The following is a 12,211-nucleotide window of genomic DNA, read 5'->3' as shown; positions in this document are numbered from 1 at the left end:
TACGAGCTATCGACCAAGGTTTCCCTCACTTTTGTCTGGTGATGGCTATCCAAGAGTCCCTCCATACTCTAGTCCATTGTGGTCGCTCTGTGGTCTTTGTGTGGATCCTGGGTCATGTCGGCATCCTGGGAAATGAACGTGTCGACACGGTGGCCAAACAGGCTGTTGGTGCACCAGCCTTGGAGATTGGCCTTTCGGAGTGTGTCCTCAGGTCAGTTTTGCGACAGAAGGTACTTCGCACCTGGGGTGAAGACTGGCACACCCTTCCTTCACCCAGCAAACTTCGGACCATCAAGGAGGCTACTGGTGCGTGGCGCTCCTCCTTGCGGGTCTCTCGCAAGGACTCTGTTTACCTCTGCCAGCTGCGCATTGGCCACACTTGGATAGCATACAGCTATTTATTGCACCGTGAGGACCCACCTTTGTCACTGTGGGTCAGCTTTGACGGTGATCCACATCTTGTTGGACTGCCCGCTTTTAACTCCGCTCAGGCAGACGTTTGCGCTGCTTGATAAGCTTCCTGCACTTTTATCAGATGACGTTGAGGTGCAGATTTAGTTTAGTGTTTTATTTGTGCGGGGGGGAGGGGGGGGGATCTTATCACTTGATCTAAGTGTTTGTCCTTTTTTTGTGTTGAGTCTGGCCTTTGGCCTACAATTTTAGACTGGGGTTTTTAGTGTGTTTCTTGGTGGTTGGCTTTTCCTTTTTTGTTTCTATGGTTGGCCAACCACTGTCACACTTGGTGTGATTTTAATTCCCTCTTTGTGGCCTGTGTCTTTCTTGTCCTGTGTCGTCTCTTATCATCTCCATTGTTTGTTCTTATTCTTTGTGGGTGTTTCAAGTTCGTGGAAAAAGGGACCAATGGCCCTAGTAGTCTGGTCACTTCAATCCCACAAATCAACCAACCTTCAGGAAATTTACACTTTAAAAAATTCAGTAGTCTTCTTCGTTTGATATACCTGATGTACTACATCAGAAATAATACAGATCTTATTGCATGTAACTGTTTGTCTGTTTTGTAATATATTAAAACATTGTGAGGGTGCAGCTACCGTTGTTCTAGTGATTCTCCTTTACTTCCTCTTCAACAACAAAATAGAGGTATTCACTCGAATCCATCAAGTACTGGTCCTCCAAATGTTGCCTCATTTATTTTCAGGTAATCATACTGTAATTGAGAAATAAGTGTGTGGAGTAAGTTTTCAATTTTCTTAATTAGTGTCCCTAAGAATTCTGACAGTGGTGATTTCAACACCGTCATTCTCATCAGGGTCATAGTCTTCTGTCTCATTTTGCAAGTGTGTTTGCAGTAAAGAACTGGTGGGGCATTTATCGCATTGACAGAACGTACAGGCGAAGGGGGGGGGGGGGGGGGGAGGGAAAGCTGAAAATACTACTTTGTCTTCAGGAGACAAATACATTTTAGCCAAATTACATAAAACAAGATGCTTTTGTTCATATGTATTTTTGCTGGTGCTCACTTGCTTTTTTTCCCAGGAATTATTCTGGAGTTTCCATCACCTAAATAAAAATGCGCTCTTTGTGCACTGTATAAATTGGTACTGCTTGATACAAGTCTTGAATGCATGGACGTCTTGTCTGAAGTTCCGGATGACTTGGCCGAGTGGGAAGAAGACATTGAATATCAAAAAAATGGAAGTGAAGCAGAATCGTAGGTAGATAGTGAAATACGTCCAAGAAAAATTCGGCGAATGCTACGGTTGCCAACTGATTCGACTGAATGAGACGAAGAAGACAGTGTACAGTGGTCAGACTGATTTACCGAGGACCAATAATAAATTTGAAGGATCCCTGGGTCCAAACATATTTCCCAAAGATACACACTGTGTCGAGAATATTGTACAATTATATATTGGGAACGATCTATTCCAATATACACTCCTGGAAATGGAAAAAAGAACACATTGACACCGGTGTGTCAGACCCACCATACTTGCTCCGGACACTGTGAGAGGGCTGTACAAGCAATGATCACACGCACGGCACAGCGGACACACCAGGAACCGCGGTGTTGGCCGTCGAATGGCGCTAGCTGCGCAGCATTTGTGCACCGCCGCCGTCAGTGTCAGCCAGTTTGCCGTGGCATACGGAGCTCCATCGCAGTCTTTAACACTGGTAGCATGCCGCGACAGCGTGGACGTGAACCGTATGTGCAGTTGACGGACTTTGAGCGAGGGCGTATAGTGGGCATGCGGAAGGCCGGGTGGACGTACCGCCGAATTGCTCAACACGTGGGGCGTGAGGTCTCCACAGTACATCGATGTTGTCGCCAGTGGTCGGCGGAAGGTGCACGTGCCCGTCGACCTGGAACCGGACCGCAGCGACACATGGATGCACGCCAAGACCGTAGGATCCTACACAGTGCCGTAGGGGACCGCACCGCCACTTCCCAGCAAATTAGGGACACTGTTGCTCCTGGGGTATCGGCGAGGACCATTCGCAACCGTCTCCATTAAGCTGGGCTACGGTCCCGCACACCGTTAGGCCGTCTTCCGCTCACGCCCCAAAATCGTGCAGCCCGCCTCCAGTGGTGTCGCGACAGGCGTGAATGGAGGGACGAATGGAGACGTGTTGTCTTCAGTGATGAGAGTCGCTTCTGCCTTGGTGCCAATGATGGTCGTATGCGTGTATGGCGCCGTGCAGGTGAGCGCCACAATCAGGACTGCATACTACCGAGGCACACAGGGCCAACACCCGGCATCATGGTGTGGGGAGCGATCTCCTACACTGGCCGTATACCACTGGTGATCGTCGAGGGGACACTGAATAGTGCACGGTACATCCAAACCGTCATCGAACCCATCGTTCTACCATTCCTAGACCGGCAAGGGAACTTGCTGTTCCAACAGGACAATGCACGTCCGCATGTATCCCGTGCCACCCAACGTGCTCTAGAAGGTGTAAGTCAACTACCCTGGCCAGCAAGATCTCCGGATCTGTCCCCCATTGAGCATGTTTGGGACTGGATGAAGCGTCGTCTCACGCGGTCTGCACGTCCAACACGAACGCTGGTCCAACTGAGGCGCCAGGTGGAAATGGCATGGCAAGCCGTTCCACAGGACTACATCCAGCATCTCTACGATCGTCTCCATGGGAGAACAGCAGCCTGCATTGCTGCGAAAGGTGGATATACACTGTACTAGTGCCGACATTGTGCATGCTCTGTTGCCTGTGTCTATGTGCCTGTGGTTCTGTCAGTGTGATCATGTGATGTATCTGACCCCAGGAATGTGTCAATAAAGTTTCCCCTTCCTGGGACAATGAATTCACGGTGCTCTTATTTCAATTTCCAGGAGTGTATTAAAAACAAAATCAAAAAGTACTACAGTCAAAATTGCAATAGAAGGAAACTGGATTAAAAAACTGCCACATTTGTTGATGTCACGGGACCTGAACATAGAAAATGGTTTGGGATTGCTATCCTGATGGGAATTGTAAGAAAAGCAAGGATCAATGATTATTGGTCAACGAATCCGTTGATAGACACACTGATATTTCGCAAAACGATGTTCCGCAACCGATTCAGACAAATATTATCATTTTTACATTTTTCTGACTGCAACAGTAAACTGGATAATGCAGACTGGCTTGTCAAAGTGCAATTCTTAATTGATTATTTTTCCAAAAGTTTGAAGAAACGTTTAATATAAGTCAAAACATCTCTTTTGATGAAGGAATGATACCGTGGCTTGGACGGTTAAATTTTAAAGTTTACAATCTGTCGAAAATTACGAAATTTGGCATACTCATTCGGAAGCTGTGTGATTCAAGTACGGGATACATTTCCTCATTCAAGATATATTCCGGCGCTGGACAGCCTTTAGCAAAAACAGTGATGGAACTGTTGACACCTTCTGATGGCAAGTGGCATCACCTGTGCATGGACATTTATTAGAACAGTATAGAACTTGCAGAGAAGTTACTTGAAAAGAAAATTAGAGTTTGTGGAACGAAACGGCAAAGTAGAGGATTTCCGGAAAATTAAAGCGTTCAAAAGTCAATGTGTTTGAAGCTTGTCATCAACGGAAAGGTGACAAGCAGCCAGCGACAAGCCAAGTAATCAGACTTTTTGCTGCCAATGCTAAGCGAATAAATTTGTACAAGACGTGCGGACAGCAAAGTGTTAATGCATAAAACCATCATTTGTAAACAACCCAAAAGATGTCGGCGTAACCTAAAAAGTGATTATATAACAACAGAAACCTTCTATTCCATTGTTTTATCAAAAAAGTATTTTAAATTGTTTTTTTAAATATTATTGTTACTACTATTGTTTTAGACTTGAATAGTTGGGAAACAGCAACAACTAAGTTTGAGCTGTGATGCAGCTCAAGTCAAGAACTCAGAACTGCACTCTCAGTGAACATGGCTCAAAATGAAGGAACTGCATGATTAAATACATTTAGTGGAAATTAAACAGTGTTCTCAGATATGATTTTCCTCAGGGAAATCCACTGTAATTTCTTTTGTAGCAGTTTAGAAGTGACATGGTAGTCATAAATTACCAATTTAAATTTTTTTGTATTGCCTTTTTTTCCACTCTTCCCATCATTTCTACAAACTGATTCTTTTTGTGTGACAAAGAATATTAATAATAATGTTGTAAAACTTTCGAAGGAAACCTTTCAAAAGAATTATAATGCCCGTGAATTGGGTTTTTTAAAAGGAATTATTAAATTTTTTTAAAGATATAGATTATGCATATTCAATATAAGGAGCATCAGCATAAAAACAGAAACCTCGCCCTTTAATTTAAAAAAAAAAATTCAAGCTTGTACTGCAAAAACTATATTAACCATTGCATTTTTAAATTAGAAAATAGCTCGTCTGCGGAAGTCCGATTTCATTAAACTTCTTTACAACGGAACTGAAAATGTACTTCACCTGCAACATTTAAATTTTGGAAACGTTCATGTATGCAGGTGAACGTCACTTACACAACATTTCAAAGTTTTATGTGGGGGGGTGGGTATCATTTTGTAAAATTTCTGAGTGATTTGATATAGAATGGCAGTAGCATCTTCATAAACTGCTGTCAACAATAGTCCACTTTTTTCTATAGCACAGTCTCGATTGTGGTCTGGTGTTGACCTTCACAGCTAATGGTGTGGTTGGTACTGTATGGGTGAATGACCCTGCTTGATCAAGACTGTTCTGCAAAGTGCAGAATGCTTTGTCCATATCCAGAGTCTACTTCAGTAAACATTTCCCTTTAGTGCAGTGGCTGGCAAGCACACCTGTAAGAGGTGCTGCTTGAATAGCCACTGTTGCTGGCAAATGACTGCTATAAAAATTCACCAGTCCCAACAATCATCATCGTTGGTAGTTCTTCGGACATGGCAGCCCTCAAAACAAAGCCAATTTCTCTGGCAATGGGGAAAGACCATCACTTGAAACTCTATGACCGTGAAAGGTCACTTCACTTTTACCCACCATGCATTTGTCTTTGTTCAATACCACACCATAATCTTGTAACCTTTGCCATACTTCAGCCACATGCCTGATACGTCATTGTGCAGCAGCAGAAAATACAAAAGTGTTGTCAAGATATGTGAAACAAAATGACAATCCATGCAGCACTATGTCTGTGAACCGTTGCCAGGTCTGAGTCACATTTTTAAATCTGAAAGGCATGCACAAGAACTCAAAAATGCTGAAAGGCATGATCACTGCTCTCTTGAGCATCCATAGGTGTTACAGGAATAGAGTTATACGTCTTGCGTCAATCTGGAACTATAAAACCTGTTGGAGCAGCCACAACATACATGAATTCTTGAATATGTGGGATAGCATATTTGCCCAGAATGATCGTGGCATTTAATACCTGATAATCCGGACTGGGATGCCATGTACCATCTTTCTTTCAGACTAAATGTAGTGGGGATGCTCTGGAACTGTCCGAATGCTGTATGATACTGGTATGTAACATCACTTCAGAAACTGTTTTAATTTCAGAATTTACCTGGTGCAGTTCTACAGATGCACAACTGGCAGCCCTTGGATTGTATGTATGTACATACGTACGTAGTGTAATGTCTAGTGTTTTATGCTGTGTGGTAGCACAGATACCTGCAGAATTGCTGTTCATGTGTATTGCTGTTCATGTGTATTGCTGACACAGCATGTTCTACCACCTGCAGAACGTTTTGAAACCTCACTGACTTCTCTGCTGCTAGCCCCACTTATGAGCTTGGCCATAGACAAATCCAATGACAGTGCAAAATGTGCAAGGAAATCTGATCTAGAGAATAAATGTGAGAAGATGTGGAGAAATGTCTATTACTACAAAAGTCCACTTGAATGGAGTAGCAAAATTGATGTTGATTAACAGCTCCTTGTGACCTAGCATTGTGATACTAGAGTTATTGATAGCAAACAGCTGCAGTGGCTCTTGTGCTGTTGTGTCTAGTGCCTATGAGGTTGCAGGAGTGCAGACTTCCAAATGACTGTCCACTGGAAATACTAACCCAGATTTTCTGTTGGTGGTGTGGAACTTGGTGCAATATTCCCACATGTTTCTGTTGAATCATCAATTGATTTGGTATGGCAGGTGGTTTTGCCTCTCCCAGCCACTCAACTCTCAAATCCAAAAGGAAATTAGCATCATAGTGCTGTTAAAATGTAATCAGATTTCCTCATGACACTGTAGCTCACTGGTAGGACATGGATTATGGCTTTTTTCACTGTGATTGTTATGACCTAATGAACTTTCCCTCCTTGGGAGAAAAACAGAACCAAGCGACTTGCAGACACTTATTCCCCTCTGTTCCTGGTTTGTACACAGTCTCTGTACAAAGCCTTTGAGGAGGATATTGAAAACGTATTTGGTGAACAATCTTCCCTTAGTAAATTTATTTATTAAGATAGCAAATCCTATCCTATCCTGGCTGTTATTTCTTTTAAATATACCTGTTACCATATAACCTTATAAGAGTTTAAACATGGCACATAGTTTAATTTTTCACCAGGCTTAATGCTGCAGACAGATTAACTATGGAAACTCTTTGAGAAGCCTGGGATCCACTTCGCATGTCGTGTAAATCAAAGCCCACCAGACAACAATGTTGAAACAGGACCATTCACTCTTGTATTTGAGGGAGATTCAATCCAAAGAAAGTAAAAACCATGGTTTACCACTGTGATGAGAGGACATTTTCCACCCCTAATGTGATGCTTTAAATGCCAGCACTTTGGACATAAGTCTTCCCAGTGTTGTTCATACGACCCAATTTGTGGAGAGGTTTGCAGAGATTGTATGTCCATTTCACGAAAATTTACCATGAGCACACCACCTGTGTGTCAGTTGCAAGAAATGACCACCCTCCCTGATCCCTGAAGTGTACTACCATTATTAAGGAATGTAAAATAGAGGAACTGAAGGTGTCCAGTCGCCTATCACATTTTGGAGCATGGAAAAAAAGTCATTTATATTCAGTCTCCATTATATGAACTTTCGCCTCCTATTATGGCTTAGTTGCTATTAGTACCTGATGCATTTACTCCACTGTTGTTGCACAAACAAAGTAGATCACGAAGGCAATAGGCCTTTGTGTCTCGTGGATTCTGCTACTCTATTTTTGAGAATCACACTCTGCACCCACCTAGAGTGGCAGTGTCCTCCTCAGACACATACCAGTGGCAGAGTTCCCATTTTTAGATTTTGAGGACACTCTTCCCGGAAACCTACAGACCAATAACTCGACATGAGACAGTGGCTGAAGGAGCCACCAGCTGTGTTCCAGGACTGTCCTCTTGTACACCCACAGCGGGTAAGCCCTCACCAGATTATCAGTTACCAAAAGCAGTGAATGAGAAAAAGGAGAAATCTCAGGAGAAGGCTGTTCTAGTGACGACAGAAGCACTAGATCCCACTATACTGTTGGACTCTAAACTGATGTTCGCTTGTGTTTGAACACCACAGTTGATGCTGTGGTTCTGAGGTGTGACCTGTTGTCTTGGCCTCTTCACATTTAACCAGGAAACCCTTAATGTAATAATTCTATGGGACTGTAATGGGTATTATGGTCACCTGCCAGAATGATTACTAATTTTCTCCTGTGCTGCGATCTGCATTTTTGTCCAAGAAACACGTTTCACGGACATCCATTTTCCATATGTTAGGGATTACTGTGCATTCTATCAGAACTGTACTGGGGCTGACAGAACATCTGAAGGGGACTGTGCGTTGGTTCACACAGGTGACTTCAGGGAATGACTTCATTCCACATTGGAATAAATGACAGTGCATGTGCAAATGACTTCAGTGATCACCATTTATATAGTTTATTTACCTCAAGGCAGAAAATTTACATACTTTTATATGACCACCTTAATCCAAAAACTCCACCCCATTTCTCATTGTTCCTCCTACTTGCAGATTTCATTTAGCAGCAGCCCACTTCCCACCCTCACTCCCCATTCCCCATAAGTCGGAGAATCACAGTGTCTAGTAGGGGCATTCTGATTGACCAGCTTTTTTCAGTCTTGAGCTGTCTGTATTTCAGTGATAGCACTCCTGCCTACTTCAGTGCTGCCCATAGGACATTTTTGGTTATCTGCCCTACAGTGTCTTCCCTCAGTGTCTTCAGAACAATGGTTGCTACATGACAGTAATGACTTTCTGATGATCCTGTCACTTCCTTGTCACAGCCTGAGATTGGGCTTTTTGAAGAGCCAATAGGCAGTTTTACACTTCTGTTGTCACCTTCATCATCTGTCAGATTACATTGATAAGGCCGTGGGGATCATCTCTGAAGTGATCACCCATGCTGCTGGAACTGCCATTCTCTTTTATATAGACCCCCTCCCCTCTGCTGCCAGCTGGTAGGCCAAAGGCATTGCGAATAGTATGTAAGATCATCGAAGGGCCCTACAGTGTCGTGTCTTAAGTGACATCTTTCACAAACCACCCTCATCACTTTTAATTGTTTATGTGTTAAAGCTTGCTACTTAATTAAACATGGAACACAGTAGGGGGAATACTGGGAGTGCTACATCTCATCCAAGGGAACATTTGCCTCTTCACCTGAAATGTAGGGCAAGCTCTGTAGTCTACTTCATGGTGGTATTCCAGCTGATGCATTGGCTCTTTCTGAAAACATTGGAACCCATGCCACATTGTGGTTGTGGAGCCTCATGAACAGTCACTCACATCATGGTGGAATACCCCCTACTTTTGGCTCTATGCTAAGCATTGTCTTCAGCTTCTTTGCATCTAATATTGATGGACACTGAACAGACCATTGGACTGTTTGTCTCCTCCAATAAATTGGTTTTTATCTCCAGATATTTTAATCTACTTTTGGGACAGGTGCCCAATAGTTGGACTTCAGAGCATCTAGCTGCATGCTGGGCATGGGGGGAGGGGGGACCCTCGACTTTTTCACCTCTGCTAGCTGCCTTGTACATCCTCTTTTACTCTGTTTTAATCACTTTTGGATGTGATGAGCCCTTCTTTCTGCCACACCCTAGTTTTATGTTTGAGGGATGGCAATCTGGTGAAGGCAACTAGAAAAGTGGAAAATGTAATACCCCTAGAAGGTGTCATTTGACTACTAGTGAGATGTGTTATAAATAGTTAAAGTAAAACACACATTTTTCATTGATCTACCCAGGGATGTGACCTATTTCTAGTTCATAATATTGCTTCATTTATTTCACATGTTTGCGTTGAAACATATAAGCATTGATACTCCTGATACATATTTTCTGCAGACTGCTTTTTTTTCTGTCAGATGTTGTTCTCGTTTCCTTTGCACATACAACTTGACACTTCTTTTGAATTTTTTGTAGCAGTACCACAGCCACTTCTTGTTTGATTAGTTTTCTTGCTCCTGTCTCGCTTTTTGTCCCCCCCCCCCCCCCCTCCCATTTATGAGTTTATTTACCAACTAAAGAATGAACGCCTGCCCTTCAGATTATTTTTGGTTATTTGATTGTAGGTTACCCACACACTTATTGCTGTAATGTAAAGGACATGTATCGGCCATTTTCTAAAATAATTTTAGTTGAATATCTATGAATTATGCAGCCAACAACATTTCCTTCTTAACATATTGTGAGTATAGTACTTACTTTTACATTGTTTGAATCAGTATAGCTCTTATTAATTCTAGATGGGTGCATAGAAACAGTAACACCTATCAACCAATAAAACCATCTTCAGGTTCTGCAGAGTTGAACTAGTTCACAGGGTAAGGGTTCATTTTCAGGTTTTCAATTTTCAAAGATCAGCAGTTGTCACTGGGGATAGTTTTGTGACTGGAAAAGCTGCTCTACACATCAGGTGACATACAGGAACATATGTAAAGGCGGTGAGGCCATTGTAGGCTAGGTTTGGTTCATTGTCCTCAAATGTATCAGCATTCCTAGAAAGACTGCCACTAAATTTGCACATCAGAGATTGTCCAGGATTCTTCAGGAGAACAATTTGCCATTTTTTGTTCACTTTGTCAGCCACATGATCATGAAATTGGCCTAACTCATTCTGCCCATGTTGCACAATATCCAGGGCATAACACAGTTGAGTAGCAGCAACTTCCAGTCATGTAATGGTTTCTGATGCAACTGAATAAGTTGGGTTTGATGTATGTCAAGTTACCAGGCAAGGCATATGTGAAGACCACTTTCGAAGTTTTGATAGCACTTGATTCATTGCTATCAAGCTCCAAAAGATTATCTTCATTTTGGGTAGTTGTTGCAGTAATGATCAGCAACATTAAGCCAAGAACCCCATTATATCAGAATAGGTTGAGGGGGGGCTGGGGCAGTTAGGTGCTTGTTCCTTCAATCACTATACCTGTAGCGGAGCTGTCACATAGAAAATTAATTTGTTCCCGTCACTGTAATTTGCCCATATCTCTTCTGTGACTCTGTGTAATGCATATGCAAGACAAGTGGCACGCACTGTACTGAGTAGAGAATGTGAAGTGCATTGACTGCTTTTGCCATGTATGAAGCACCATCTGTCACTAGCAGCAAAATGTATCTTTTCACACTACCTGGATATAGTAGCTTCATTGAGTTGTGAAACAAAATGGCAATTATTGAGTTGTTTATCTTGAGAGCTTCACATGTTGGGAGGAACATTTCTGCAGGCCTGCCAACTTTACAAATTCCAACATCATTTGTAATGTAACACCCACACCACACACCATTGGTGGCTTTATCTATTGACACTCAGACCATTTTGTCAGCAATGTTAATTCTTATTTTGTTGAGGACCTCCATGTAGCATATAGATAAATTATAGTTCGTTCTCAGTGTAGATTCATTTGGAACTGGATGTGTTGTATACTTCTCTAAGAACTGTTTGAAGTACGAATTATTCTGCTTCTGTATGGATTCTTCTCCTTCTCCAATGACATGTTGTGAGACACCACCAACTGACCCAAGTCCTTGAAGTATGATCGCATGGTTGAAGATCGAGCTGTCTGCTAAAGTAACGGTACTTCTTGCTGTCACTCTCCACACTTCTCTTCACACAACTGTTGTGTTTGGTGGCATTACAGTGTCGCACTTTAAAGCTCTTTTCTCCACTAATTTTTAACTTCACATAGTTTATGAGATAGTATTTCCTGCCGATGCTGAAGAACTTCTCTCCAAAATCACAAGCAAAGTCTCGCAACTTCGTGCTGTTGGAGCACTTCATTTTGGGCATGTTGAATCATACTGAGTTTGTATTTGTACTGAATATTGTGACAACATGTGTGATATTTTCTATGGCAGAATATGGATTTGTTGACTTACAGAGTATTTTGTTGCCCCCCGTGCAAAAACATGTTGCATCAGTGAACCAACTAGTGTTACACTCTGCTTGTCTGCTATAGTCCTGATAAATAAAGCTTTGTAGTAATTGTTGTGTCTGTCTGTGACAGTATCACCTGAAATGTCCTGACTATAATTTTCATTGGGTTGCCTACACAGGCAGGAAATAGAATATAAGGATTACATCATCTCCAGAATTCTTATATTCAGGAAACCAATGGATTCTAAAACAACACCAAGTCATCTACCTGTCAGACATTCATCAATGTTTTCCAGAGACACTGGTCATTAGCCGATGGAATGGCTGAAAAGTTTCTACGGAGTCACCAGATACAACAACTGCCAGTCTGTCAGACACTATGTGAGGCACTGTAAGGAATGCCAGCGACTGGACCATGTGCCGCACTCTGGGGCATCTGGTACC

The 12,211-nt window shown here is 42.5% G+C and overlaps 1 protein-coding gene across 1 annotated transcript in view; it reads left to right on the top strand.

The window, feature by feature from the left end:
• LOC126166489 (transcription elongation regulator 1) overlaps window positions 1-12,211 on the top strand; it is a 245,277-nt gene that overhangs the window by 33,967 nt on the left and 199,099 nt on the right. The window lies entirely within an intron of this gene.

This window comes from Schistocerca cancellata, chromosome 1 (genome assembly GCF_023864275.1).
Source record: "Schistocerca cancellata isolate TAMUIC-IGC-003103 chromosome 1, iqSchCanc2.1, whole genome shotgun sequence".
Taxonomy (NCBI): Eukaryota; Metazoa; Arthropoda; class Insecta; order Orthoptera; family Acrididae; genus Schistocerca; species Schistocerca cancellata.
The sequence above is the reverse complement of the archived record's forward strand: the minus strand, read 5'-3'. Positions and strand labels throughout refer to the sequence as shown.